Here is a 14,763-nt window from a genome sequence, read left to right as displayed (position 1 = left end):
GTCCAAAATGCTCATCTAACAAGTAAACATAGCATAAAATGGAATGTGTAAACCGCTTTGAATATGCAATATTCTACTAAAAAAATTACATTCTAGGTGCTTTTTGTTGACATTTAAAATAAATAATAGAGATGAAGATGTATTTTAGCTTTCACACTTGCCACAAGACCACTTTTTTTTTTTTTTAACACGCAGCTCACTTGTCAGTGGTTAGCACTGCAGTCTTGCAGCGCTGGGATTCTGGGTTCAAGTCCCAAGGACAACATCTGCAAGGAGTTTGTATGTTCTCTCCGTGTTTGTGTGGGTTTCCTCCGGTTTCCTCACATACTCACAGGGAACCTAGATTGTGAGCCCCAATGGGGACAGTGTTGCCAATGTATGTAAAGCGCTGTGGAATTAATAGCGCTATATATATAATATATTATTATTAGATTGTGAAGGATTGTCATCTCATTTTATGATGCACCTAGGTAAGGCATACGAGTAACCTTTTACAGAGGCAAGTCTTAACTCCTTCACCCCTGAGCCTGGTTTTCACCTTCATTGCCAGGCCACTTTTTTCATTTCTGACTAGTGTCACTTTATGAGGTTAGAACTCTGGAACGCTTCAAATGGATCCCAGTGATTCTGACATATTGTACTTGACAAAAGTGGGTAATTTAAGACTTTTTTTTTTATTTGTGAATATATCAGTAAATTAGCACTTTAAAAATTGCGACCTTTTTTTTTAAACTTATTTTTCTTGGGCTTCACCCCGCAGCCTGTTTTCACCTTCATGACCAGGCTATTTTTTGGATTTCAGAAACACTTCAACATATCCCGGTGTTTCTGAAATAGTTTTTTGTACCATATTGTACTTTATGGTAGTGGTAAATTTAGTAGAATATCTTTTTGCTTTTATTTGTGAAAATGAAGGGAATTTTGTTTACTTACCGTAAATTCCTTTTCTTCTAGCTCCAATTGGGAGACCCAGACAATTGGGTGTATAGGCTATGCCTCCGGAGGCCGCACAAAGTATTACACCAAAAGTGTAAAGCCCCTCCCCTTCTGCCTATACACCCCCCGTGCTCCCACGGGCTCCTCAGTTTTGGTGCAAAAGCAAGAAGGAGGAAAAAAATTATAAACTGGTTTAAAGTAAATTCAATCCGAAGGAATATCGGAGAACTGAAACCATTCAACATGAACAACATGTGTACACAAAAAAACAGGGGCGGGTGCTGGTTCTCCCAATTGGAGCTAGAAGAAAAGGAATTTACGGTAAGTAAACAAAATTCCCTTCTTCTTTGTCGCTCCATTGGGAGACCCAGATAATTGGGACGTCCAAAAGCAGTCCCTGGGTGGGTAAATAATACCTCATAATAGAGCCGGAACGGCTCCGTCCTACAGGTGGGCAACCGCCGCCTGAAGGACTCGCCTACCTAGGCTGGCATCTGCCGAAGCATAGGTATGCACCTGATAGTGTTTCGTGAAAGTGTGCAGGCTCGACCAGGTAGCCGCCTGACATACCTGCTGAGCCGTAGCCTGGTGCCTCAAAGCCCAGGACGCACCCACGGCTCTGGTAGAATGGGCCTTCAGCCCTGAGGGAACCGGAAGCCCAGCAGAACGGTAAGCTTCGAGAATTGGTTCCTTGATCCACCGAGCCAGGGTTGATTTGGAAGCCTGTGACCCTTTACGCTGGCCAGCGACAAGGACAAAGAGTGCATCCGAGCGGCGCAGGGGCGCCGTAGGATCTAACAAGTGCAAATCCTTTTCACATTGGTGAACTGGATGAGGACAAAAAGAGGGTAAGGAGATATCCTGATTGAGATGAAAGGGGGATACCACCTTAGGGAGAAATTCCGGAACCGGACGCAGAACCACCTTGTCCTGGTGAAACACCAGGAAGGGGGCTTTGCATGACAGAGCTGCCAGCTCAGACACTCTCCGAAGTGAAGTGACTGCTACTAGGAAAACCACTTTCTGCGAAAGGCGTGCGAGAGAAATATCCCTCATTGGCTCGAACGGTGGTTTCTGAAGAACTATCAGCACCCTGTTCAGATCCCAGGGTTCCAACGGACGTTTGTAAGGAGGGATGATGTGACAAACCCCCTGCAGGAACGTGCGTACCTGTGGAAGTCTGGCCAGGCGATTCTGAAAAAACACAGAGAGCGCAGAGACTTGTCCCTTAAGGGAGCCGAGTGACAAACCCTTTTCCAATCCGGACTGAAGAAAGGACAGAAAAGTGGGCAATGCAAATGGCCAGGGAGAAAAACCCCCAGCAGAGCACCACGACAGGAATATTTTCCACGTCCTGTGGTAGATCTTGGCGGACGTTGGTTTCCTGGCCTGTCTCATAGTGGCAATGACCTCTTGAGATAATCCTGAAGACGCTAAGATCCAGGACTCCATGGCCACACAGTCAGGTTGAGGGCCGCAGAATTCAGATGGAAAAACGGCCCTTGAGACAGCAAGTCTGGTCGGTCTGGCAGTGCCCACGGTTGGCCGACCGTGAGATGCCACAGATCCGGGTACCACGACCTCCTCGGCCAGTCTGGAGCAACGAGGATGGCGTGGCGGCAGTCGGCCCTGATCTTGCGTAACACTCTGGGCAATAGTGCCAGCGGAGGAAACACATAAGGGAGTTGAAACTGCGACCAATCTTGAACTAAGGCGTCTGCCGCCAGAGCTCTGTGATCGTGAGAACGTGCCATGAATGCCGTGACCTTGTTGTTGTGCCGGGACGCCATTAGGTCGACGTCCGGCATCCCCCAGCGGCAACAGATCTCCTGAAACACGTCCGGGTGAAGGGACCATTCCCCTGCGTCCATGCCCTGGCGACTGAGAAAATCTGCTTCCCAGTTTTCCACGCCTGGGATGTGAACTGCGGAGATGGTGGAGGCCGTGGCTTCCACCCACATCAAAATCCGCCGGACTTCCTGAAAGGCTTGCCGACTGCGTGTCCCTCCTTGGTGGTTGATGTAAGCCACCGCGGTGGAGTTGTCCGATTGAATTCGGATCTGCTTGCCTTCCAGCCACTGCTGGAACGCTTTCAGGGCAAGATACACTGCCCTGATCTCCAGAACATTGATCTGAAGTGAGGACTCTTGCTGGGTCTACGCACCCTGAGCCCTGTGGTGGAGAAAGACTGCTCCCCACCCTGACAGACTCGCGTCCGTCGTGACCACCGCCCAGGATGGGGGTAGGAAGGATTTCCCCTTCGATAATGAAGTGGGAAGAAGCCACCACCGAAGGGAAGCTTTGGTTGCCTGAGAGAGGGAGACATTCCTGTCGAGGGACGTCGGCTTCCTGTCCCATTTGCGTAGGATGTCCCATTGAAGAGGACGAAGGTGAAACTGCGCGAAACGGACTGCCTCCATTGCTGCCACCATCTTCCCCAGGAAGTGCATGAGGCGCCTCAAGGGGTGTGACTGACCTTGAAGGAGATATTGCACCCCCGTCTGTAGTGAACGCTGCTTGTTCAGCGGAAGCTTCACTATCGCTGAGAGGGTATGAAACTCCATGCCAAGATATGTCAGCGATTAGGCCGGTGACAGATTTGACTTTGGAAAATTGATGATCCACCCGAAACTCTGGAGAGTCTCCAGAGTAGCGGTGAGGCTGTGCTGGCATGCCTCTTGAGAGGGAGCCTTGACCAGCAGATCGTCTAAGTAAGGGATCACCGAGTGACCCTGAGAATGGAGGACCGCAACTACTGCAGCCATGACCTTGGTGAAAACCCGTGGGGCTGTCGCCAGGCCGAACGGCAGTGCCACGAACTGAAGGTGTTCGTCTCCTATGGCGAAGCGCAGGAAGCGCTGATGCTCTGGAGCAATCGGTACGTGGAGATAAGCATCTTTGATATCGATCGATGCAAGGAAATCTCCTTGGGACATTGAGGCGATGACGGAGCGGAGGGATTCCATCCGGAACCGCCTGGTCTTTACGTGTTTGTTGAGCAGTTTTAGGTCCAGGACAGGACGGAAAGACCCGTCCTTCTTTAGAACCACAAACAGGTTGGAGTAAAAACCGTGACCCTGTTGCTGAAGAGGAACAGGGACCACCACTCCTTCTGCCTTCAGAGTGCCCAGCGCCTGCAGAAGAGCATCGGCTCGCTCGGGAGGCGGAGATGTTCTGAAAAATCGAGTCGGAGGACGAGAGCTGAACTCTATCCTGTAACCGTGAGACAGAATGTCTCTCACCCAACGGTCTTTTACCTGTGGCAGCCAAATGTCGGAAAAACGGGAGAGCCTGCCACCGACCGAGGATGCGGTGTGAGGAGGCCGTAAGTCATGAGGAAGCCGCCTTGGTAGCGGCACCTCCGGCGGTCTTTTTAGGGCGTGACTTAGACCGCCATAGATCGGAGTTCCTCTGATCCTTCTGAGGCCTTTTGGACGAGGAGAATTGGGACCTGCCCGTACCCCGAAAGGACCGAAACCTCGACTGTCCCCTCCTCTGTTGGGGTAATTTTGGTTTGGCCTTGGGTAAGGATGTTTCCTTTCCCTTGGATTGTTTGATGATTTCATCCAGCCTCTCACCAAACAAACGGTCGCCAGAAAATGGCAAACCGGTTAAGCACTTTTTGGAAGCGGAATCTGCCTTCCATTCCCGTAGCCACAAGGCCCTGCGGATTGCCACCGAATTGTCGGCTGCAACCGCCGTACGGCTCGCAGAGTCCAGGACAGCATTAATAGCGTAGGACGCAAATGCCGACGTTTGAGAAGTTATGGACGCCACTTGCGGCGCAGACGTACGTGTGAGTGCGTCAATTTGCGCTTGACCCGCTGAAATAGCTTGGAGTGCCCATACGGCTGCGAATGCTGGAGCAAAAGACGCGCCGATAGCTTCATAGATGGATTTCAACCAGAGCTCCATCTGTCTGTCAGTGGCATCCTTGAGCGAAGCCCCATCTTCAACTGCAACTATGGATCTAGCCGCCAGTCTGGAGATTGGAGGATCCACCTTGGGACACTGAGTCCAGCCCTTGACCACGTCAGGGGAGAAGGGATAACGTGTATCCTTAAGGCGCTTGGAAAAACGCTTATCTGGACAAACTCGGTGTTTCTGGACTGCCTCTCTGAAGTCGGAGTGATCCAGAAACATACTCGTTGTATGCTTGGGGAACCTGAAACGGAATTTCTCCTGCTGAGAGGCTGACTCCTCCACTGGAGGAGCCGAGGGAGAAATATCCAACATTTGATTTATGGACGCGATAAGTTCATTCACTATGGCGTCACCATCAGGAGTATCAAGGTTGAGAGCGGCCTCAGGATCAGAATCCTGATCAGCTACCCCCGCTTCATCATACAGAGAGTCCTCCCTCTGAGACCCTGAACATGTGATGAGGTCGAGGGGATTTCCCAGCGAGCTCGCTTAGGCGGTCTGGGGCTGCGGTCCGTGTCAGAGACCTCACCCTGGGATCTATGCGACACCCCGGGGGAACATTGTTGTTCCAACTGAGGGGAACCAGGGAGCAATGATTCCACAGTGGCCATGGTCTGAAATACCGGTCTGGACTGCAAGGCTTCTAGAATCTTAGCCATAGTCTCAGAAAGTCTTTCAGTAAAAACTGTAAACTCCGTCCCTGTCACCTGGACAGTGTTAGCAGGTGGTTCCCCCTGGGCCCCCCTTAGCAGAGGCTCCGGCTGAGTAAGTGCCACAGGGGCCGAGCAGTGCACACAATGAGGGTCAGTGGAACCTGCCGGTAGCGAGGTCGTACATGCGGCGCAGGCAGCATAGTAAGCCTGTGTTTTGGCACCCCTGCTTCTTGTGGGCGCCATGCTGTTGTCTCCTCTGAGCAACACAATAGGGTATATAGCCAGAAATCAACCGTGCACCATACAGTGTAAAGTATAGCCTATAAACCTATAATCTATAACTACACTTCTGCACAAGTGGGGCCAGCACCTCAGGTGCTGCTTACCGCCCGCTTAAAGCGGTTATGTGGCCACCAGAATCCCTGCCTGGGTCTCCCAGAGCTTGTCTCCCCTCTGCAGCGTCAGAGGAGCTGACAGGAATGGCTGCCGGCGTCCTGAGGAGAGGAGGGAGCCGTGGGCGTGACCCAGAAAGTGCGGGAACTGGTGCCCCACTGTGCACAGTGAGGGGGGTGGAGTATGCAAAACATGCTCCAGCCCTCAGTGCTGCCGTCCTGTACAGCGTCCCGCCCTTCCCATGACTGGCAGGCCTGGGGGCGGGAGGAAAAAGAGACTAGGCCGCAAAAGCCGGGGACTCGAGTTATAAGCGCGGCCGCCGTATAAGCGCGGTCGGCGCGGAAGTCCCCGGTGCACTAACAGTCCCAGCCGCGCCGCAGTGATAACAATGGCAGCGGCGGTCAGCGCGGTAGTCCCCATACACTAACACACTCAGCGACGCTGCAGTGTGTAATGGCACAAACGCGGTCAGCGCCGCGGTCCCCGGTGCACTAGCACGCCCAGCAATGCTGGAGTGTTGCTGTGCGCGGTCCCCACGGGGACACAGAGTACCTCAAAGTAGCAGGGCCATGTCCCTGAACGATACTCGGCTCCTATCCAGCAGAGTCCTCAGGAGCTGTGGATGGAGCACGGTCTCAGTGCCTGGAGACCGATTAGGATCCCACTTCACCCAGAGCCCTAGGGGGGATGGGGAAGGAAAACAGCATGTGGGCTCCAGCCTCCGTACCCGCAATGGATACCTCAACCTTAACAACACCGCCGACAAGAGTGGGGTGAGAAGGGAGCATGCTGGGGGCCCTGTTAAGGGCCCTCTTTTCTTCCATCCGACATAGTCAGCAGCTGCTGCTGACAAGCTGTGGAGCTATGCGTGCATGTCTGCCTCCTTCGCACAAAGCAAAAAACTGAGGAGCCCGTGGGAGCACGGGGGGTGTATAGGCAGAAGGGGAGGGGCTTTACACTTTTGGTGTAATACTTTGTGCGGCCTCCGGAGGCATAGCCTATACACCCAATTGTCTGGGTCTCTCAATGGAGCGACAAAGAAATCATAAATTTGATGAAAGATTTACAGTTTTCAAACTTTTAATGTTTATGCCCTTAAACCAGTTAGTTATGTCACACAAAATAAATAACATTTCCATGTGTCTTCTTTACATCACTGCAATTTTTTTAAACTTTTTTGTTAGGAAGTTAGAAGGATTCAAGATTTATCAGCAATTTCTCATTTTTACAACAAAATTTAGAACATGTTTTTTAGGGACGTCACGTCACATTTGAAGTGACTTTGAGGGGGCTTATAAGAGACAGACAATATCGAAAACTGACACCATTCTAAAAACTGTACCCCTCAAAGTGCTCCAAACCACATCCAAGAAGCTTATTAACTCCCTCACCCCCGGCGATTTCCCGTTTTGTTTTGCTCCCCTTCTTCCGAGAGCCGTAACTTATTTTTCCAATCTTTCAATCTTCCCATTTGAGGGCTTGTTTTTTGTGGGACGAGTTGTACTTTTAAATGAAACCATAAGTTTTACCATATAGTGTACTGGTAAACCGCAAAAAAAATTAGTGCGGAAAAACTGCAAAAAAAAGTGTGATCGCACAATAGTTTTTGGGATATTTTATTGACCATGTTCACTATATGGTAAAACTGATATGTTGGTATGATGTTTAGGTTGGTATGAGTTCGTAGACACCAAACATATATAGGTTTACTTATCTAAGGGGTTAAAAAAAAATAAATCACAAGCTTGTCCAAAAAAAAAAAAAAAAAAAAAAAAAAAAAGGGTGCACTTTTTGCGCCATTTTCCAAAACCCGTAGTATTCTCAATTTTCGGGATCTATGGCTCAGTGACGGCTTATTTTTTGCGTCTCGAGCTGACGTTTATAACGGTACAATTTTTGTGCAGATGCTACGTTTTGATCGCGTTAGTGCATTGTGCGCAAAATTTGTGGCGACCAAAAAGAAGGGAATTTTGTTTACTTACCGTAAATTCCTTTTCTTCTAGCTCCTATTGGGAGACCCAGACAATTGGGTGTATAGCTTCTGCCTCCGGAGGCCACACAAAGTATTACTCTTTAAAAAGTGTAACCCCTCCCCTCTGCCTATACACCCTCCCGTGGATCACGGGCTCCTCAGTTTTGGTGCAAAAGCAGGAAGGAGAAAACTTATAAATTGGTCTAGGGTAAATTCAATCCGAAGGATGTTCGGAGAACTGAAAACCATGAACCAAAAGAACAATTCAACATGAACAACATGTGTACACAAAAGAACAACCAGCCCGAAGGGAACAGGGGCGGGTGCTGGGTCTCCCAATAGGAGCTAGAAGAAAAGGAATTTACGGTAAGTAAACAAAATTCCCTTCTTCTTTGTCGCTCCATTGGGAGACCCAGACAATTGGGACGTCCAAGAGCAGTCCCTGGGTGGGTAAAAGAATACCTCAATAACCAAGAGCCGAAAAAACGGCCCCCTCTTACAGGTGGGCAACCGCCGCCTGAAGGACTCACCTACCTAGACTGGCGTCTGCCGAAGCATAGGTATGCACTTGATAGTGTTTCGTGAAAGTGTGCAGACTAGCCCACGTAGCTGCCTGACACACCTGCTGAGCCGTAGCCCGGTGCCGCAATGCCCAGGACGCACCCACGGCTCTGGTAGAATGGGCTTTCAGCCCTGAAGGAAGCGGAAGCCCAGAAGAACGGTAGGCTTCGAGAATCGGTTCCTTGATCCACCGAGCCCAGGTTGACTTGGAAGCCTGCGAACCCTTACGCTGGCCAGCGACAAGGACAAAGAGCGCATCTGAACGACGCAGGGGCGCCATGCGAGACACGTAGAGCCGGAGTGCTCTCACCAGATCCAAAGAGTGCAAATCCTTTTCACATTGGTGAATTGGATTAGGGCAAAATGAAGGCAAGGAGATATCCTGACTGAGATGAAAAGGGGATACCACCTTAGGGAGAAATTCCGGGACCGGACGCAGAACCACCTTATCCTGGTGAAACTCCAGGAAGGGGGCTTTGCATGACAGCGCTGCAAGCTCAGACACTCTCCGGAGTGATGTGACTGCCAGTAGAAAGGCCACCTTCTGCGAAAGACGTGATAGAGAGACATCCCGCAGCGGCTCGAAAGGTGGTTTCTGAAGAGCCGTTAGCACCCTGTTAAGATCCCAGGGTTCCAGTGGACGCTTGTAAGGTGGGACTATGTGGCAAACTCCCTGCAGGAACGTGCGGACCTGCGGAAGCCTGGCTAGGCGCTTTTGAAAAAATACGGAGAGCGCCGATACTTGGCCCTTGAGAGAGCCGAGTGACAAACCCTTGTCCATTCCGGATTGAAGGAATGACAGAAAAGTGGGTAAGGCAAACGGCCATGGAGGAAAACCGTTACCAGAGCACCAGGATAAGAAGATTTGCCAAGACCTGTAATAGATCTTGGCGGACGTTGGCTTCCTGGCCTGTCTCATGGTGGCAATGACATCCTGAGATAACCCTGAAGACGCTAGGAGCCAGGACTCAATGGCCACACAGTCAGGTTGAGGGCCACAGAATTCAGATGGAAAAACGGGCCTTGTGACAGCAAGTCTGGGCGGTCTGGAAGCGCCCACGGTTGACCCACCGTGAGATGCCACAGATCCGGGTACCACGACCGCCTCGGCCAGTCTGGAGCGATGAGAATGGCGCGACGGCAGTCGGACCTGATCTTGCGTAACACTCTGGGCAGCATCGCCAGAGGAGGAAACACATAAGACCAATCCTGAACTAACGCATCCGCCGCCAAAGCTCTGTGATCCTGAGACCGTGCCATGAATGCCGGGACTTTGTTGTTGTGCCGTGACGCCATGAGATCGACGTCCGGCGTTCCCCAGCGGCGACAGATCTCTCGAAACACTTCTGGGTGCAGAGACCATTCCCCCGCATCCATGCCCTGACGACTGAGAAAATCTGCTTCCCAGTTTTCTACGCCCGGGATGTGAACTGCGGAGATGGTGGAGGCTGTGGCTTCCACCCACTGCAGAATCCGCCGGACTTCGTGGAAGGCTTGACAACTGCGAGTGCCGCCTTGGTGGTTGATGTATGCGAAGGCAGTGGCGTTGTCCGACTGGATATGGATCTGCATGCCCTCCAGCCACCGATGGAAAGCCAATAGGGCTAGATACACTGCCCTTATTTCCAGAACATTGATCTGAAGGGATGACTCTATCGGAGTCCAGGTTCCCTGAGCCCCGTGGTGGAGAAAAACCGCTCCCCACCCTGACAGGCTCGCGTCCGTGGTGACCACAGCCCAGGTTGGGGGTAGGAAGGATTTTCCTTGCGATAGAGAATTGGGAAGGAGCCACCACTGAAGTGACGTCTTGGTTGCAAGGGAAAGAGAGACGTTCCTGTCGAGGGAAGCCGACCTCCTGTCCCATTTGCAGAGAATGTCCCATTGGAGTGGCCGTAGATGGAATTGCGCGAACGGCACTGCCTCCATAGCTGCCACCATCTTCCCCAGGAAGTGCATGAGGCGCCTTAAGGGGTGTGACTGACTCCGAAGCAGTGATTGCACCCCTGCCTGCAGAGAAAGCTGTTTGTCCTGCGGTAGCTTGACTACCGCTGGCTGTGTATGAAACTCCATCCCGAGGTAAGACAGTGATTGGGTCGGTGTCAACTTGGATTTCGGGAAGTTGATGATCCACCCGAACTGCTGGAGAGTCGCCAGAGCGACGGTAAGGCTTTGTTGACACGCCACCCGAGAAGGGGCCCTGACTAGGAGATCGTCTAAGTAGGGGATCACCGAGTGGCCCTGAGAGTGCAGGACCGCCACGACGGATGCCATGACTTTGGTGAAAACCCGTGGGGCTGTCGCCAGGCCGAAAGGCAATGCCAAGAACTGAAGGTGTTCGTCCCCGATGGCGAAACGCAAGAAACGTTAATGTTCGGGTGCGATCGGCACGTGGAGATAAGCATCCTTGATGTCGATTGATGCTAGGAAGTCTCCTTGTGACATCGAGGCGATGACCGAGCGGAGAGATTCCATCCGAAACCGTCTGGTTCTCACATGTCTGTTGAGTAGCTTGAGGTCCAGAACGGGACGGAATGACCCGTCCTTTTTTGGCACCACGAACAAGTTGGAGTAAAAGCCGCGACCACGTTCCTGAAGGGGAACGGGGATCACAACTCCTTCTGTCTTCAGAGCGTCCACTGCCTGAAAAAGTGCGTCGGCCTGAGCGGGGGGCGGAGAGGTTCTGAAGAAACGATCCGCAAGACGAGAGCTGAACTCTATCCTGTAACCGTGAGACAGAATGTCTCTCACCCATCGGTCTTGAACATGTGGCCACCAGGCGTCGCCAAAGCGGGTGAGCCTGCCACCGACCGAGGATGCGGCTAGGGGAGGCCGAGAGTCATGAGGAGGCCGTCTTGGAGGCAGTGCCTCCTGCGGCCTTTTGGGGGCGTGACTTGGACCGCCACGCATAGGAGTTCCTCTGGCCTTTCTCCGGCCTGCTGGACGAAGAGGAATGGGGCTTGGCGGAGGGACGAAAGGACCGAAACCTCGATTGTATTTTTCGTTGCTGAGGTCTCTTAGGTTTGGACTGGGGTAAGGAGGAGTCCTTTCCCTTGGATTCCTTAATAATCTCCTCCAATCGTTCGCCAAACAAACGGTCGCCAGAAAACGGTAAACCGGTTAAGAACCTCTTGGAGGCCGAGTCTGCCTTCCATTCGCGCAGCCACATGGCCCTGCGGACTGCCACAGAGTTAGCGGATGCTACAGCTGTACGGCTAGCAGAGTCCAGGACTGCGTTCATGGCGTAGGATGAAAAGGCTGACGCTTGAGAGGTTAAAGACGCAACTTGCGGAGCAGAATTACGTGTGACAGCATTAATCTCAGCCAGACAAGCCGAGATAGCTTGGAGTGCCCACACGGCTGCAAGGGCCGGGGCAAAAGACGCGCCCGTGGCCTCATAGATGGACTTCACCAGGAGCTCTATCTGCCTGTCAGTGGCATCCTTTAGCGATGAGCCATCTGCAACCGATACCACGGATCTAGCCACCAATCTTGAGACTGGAGGATCCACCTTGGGAGAGTGAGCCCAACCCTCAACGACTTCAGATGGGAAGGGGTAACGCGTGTCAGTGAGGCACTTAGTAAAGCGCTTGTCCGGGACCGCTCTGGGCTTCTGGACAGCGTCTCTGAAGTTAGAGTGATCGAAAAACGCACTGCGTGTACGTTTGGGGAACCGAAACTGGTGTTTCTCCTGCTGAGACGCCGACTCCTCTACAGTAGGAGGCGGGGGAGAGAGATCCAACACCTGGTTGATGGACAAGATAAGATCATTCACTAAGGCGTCCCCTTCAGGTGTATCAAGGTTAAGGGCGACGTCAGGGTCAGAGCCCTGAGCTGCGACGTCCGCCTCGTCCTCCAGAGAGTCCTCAAGCTGGGAACCCGAGCAGCGTGAAGAAGTCGGGGAAGATTCCCAGCGAGCCCGCTTAGCCGGTCTAGGACTGTGGTCCGGGCAGGAGTCCTCCGCCTGAGACCTAGGGGCCAACCTGGGAGCGCGCTGCGGCGCGGACCGAGAGGGGCCTGGAAGCGACGAGCCAACAGGGGCCGGGGCCTGTGAAAGGACCGGTCTGGACTGCAAAGCTTCTAGCAGCTTGGCAGACCATTTGTCCATAGACTGAGCCATGGATTGTGAAAGTGACTCAGAGTTTCTCAGCAAAAGAGGCGAACTCTGTCCCTGCCGCCTGGACAGGGGGAGCAGGGGGGTCTACATGAGTCGAGGGGCCCACTAGTGACCGAGGCTCCGGCTGAGCAAGCGAAACAGGGGTCGAGCATTGCTCACAGTGAGGGTAGGTGGAACCAGCAGGTAACATAGCCCCACAAGAGGTACAGGCCGCAAAAAAACCCTGTGCCTTAACAGCTTTGCTCCTTGTGGACGACATGCTGTTGTCTCCTAGGAGAGTGATCACTGAGGGTATATGGGAAAAAAGGGGTATACAGCCCGACCGAACAGATATATATATATATATACGTATCTATTCCGGCACCCTAGGGGGACCAGCACCGGGTGACCGGTGTGGCTTACCGACCGCTAACAAGCGGAGTGTGTCCTCCAGATTCCCTGCCTTAGGTCCCCCGGAGCTGCAGAGCTGTTCACTGAGAATCCTCCACCGGCAGAATGCCAAAAAAATGGCTGCCGGAGCTCTCAGGGGAGGAGTGGAGCCGTGGGCGGCGCCAGGAAAGTGCGGGAATCTGGGGTCCCCACAGTGATCAGTGAGGGGGGAGGAAAACATGCAGGATGCTCCAGCCCTCACATCCGACGTCAGGTCGGTAATCCCGCCCTTACCCCTGACAGGCAGGCCCGGGGGCGGGATTTTTGCGACTAGGCCGCGATGAAGCCGGGGACTAAATTTGAGACCGCGCCCGACAAGCAGGCACAGTCGGGGAAGTCCACCGGCCTTCTCAATTCAGCAGCTGCCGGGAAGAAGGTGCGCTCCCTGCACAGTCCCCAATGGGGACACAGAGTACCTTTGAGTTGCAGAACCCGGTCCCTGAGGTTGAATAGGCTCCGGTCCGGCAGGTTCCCACAGGGGCTGCGGAGGGAGCACGGTCCCAGTAAATAGATGACCGCTTAGGATCCCACTTCTCCCAGAGCCGCTAAGGGATGGTGAAGGAGACGGCATGTGGCTCCAGCCTTTGTACCCGCAATGGGTACCTCAACCTTAACAACACCGCCGACATAGTGGGGTGAGAAGGGAACATGCCGGGGGCCCCGTGGGGGCCCTCTTTTCTTCCAACCGACATAACTAATATGAGAATGCATGAGTGGATGTGTGCCTCCTTCCACACAAAGCATAAAACTGAGGAGCCCGTGATCCACGGGAGGGTGTATAGGCAGAGGGGAGGGGTTACACTTTTTAAAGTGTAATACTTTGTGTGGCCTCCGGAGGCAGAAGCTATACACCCAATTGTCTGGGTCTCCCAATGGAGCGACAAAGAAACGTAATTTTGGCGTTTGGAAACGGAGTAAAAGTAAGATTACAGCGATACCAGGGTGTATATAGGTTTTTATTTTTAGGTTTAGCTACTAGCACACCAAAAAACATTTGTTTTAAAGAAAATAAAGGGTTTTTGCATTATCAGATTTTGAAAGTGTTAGGTTTTTTTTACCTTTCTGCTGACAGAGTCATGTGAGGGCTTGTTTTTTGAGGGATGAGTTGGAATGTTTATTGGACTCATTTTGGGCTAGTTTTTTTTTATCGCTTCCTATTCCACTTTTTGGGAGGCACAGTCATGAAGAAACAGCAATTAGGGATTTTTTTTCATGCTATTCACTATGACATAAGAGCGATAAGACAGCTTTATTCTTTGGATCAGTACCATTACGGCAATACCACATTTATGGTTTTTTATGTTTTGCAGCTTTTACACTAACAAAAAATTGTTTTTGCATTACTACATTCTGAGAGCTATAGTTTGTTTTTTTTCTACTGACAAAGGTGCTTGGTGGCTTGATTCTTGCGGGACAAGATGAGGTTTTCAGCGGTACCATTTTTATTTACTGTATGTATGACTTTGATTGCGTTTTATTCCACTTTTTATGTCAGCTGTATGATGGAAAGCTAAACTTTGCTATGTTTTTTTATTTTTTTAGTTTGCTCACTGAAGTGGTTAGCTAGTGTGACAGTTTATTGAAAGGGTTGTTATGGACACTGATGCTAAATGTGCACTGTTTTCAAATAAATATACATATATTGGAATAATTTTGAGTTTTTTTCAGATTTTTTTTTAAGTTCACATTTTTGTTTTTAACTTTTTTTTTTTTTACTTAGTCCATATATGGGACATTACGTTATATTTCCCTGATCACTGGCATAATGTATTGCAATACAT

General features: G+C 51.5%; 1 protein-coding gene across 1 annotated transcript in view; it reads right to left on the bottom strand.

Annotated features, from left to right (window-relative positions):
• The window catches only part of AGO4 (argonaute RISC component 4), a 109,431-nt gene that overhangs the window by 44,133 nt on the left and 50,535 nt on the right, over window positions 1-14,763 (bottom strand). The gene's annotated exons all lie outside the window — the stretch shown is intronic.

The sequence above is a fragment of the Anomaloglossus baeobatrachus genome, chromosome 2 (genome assembly GCF_048569485.1).
Source record: "Anomaloglossus baeobatrachus isolate aAnoBae1 chromosome 2, aAnoBae1.hap1, whole genome shotgun sequence".
Taxonomy (NCBI): Eukaryota; Metazoa; Chordata; class Amphibia; order Anura; family Aromobatidae; genus Anomaloglossus; species Anomaloglossus baeobatrachus.
The sequence above is the reverse complement of the archived record's forward strand: the minus strand, read 5'-3'. Positions and strand labels throughout refer to the sequence as shown.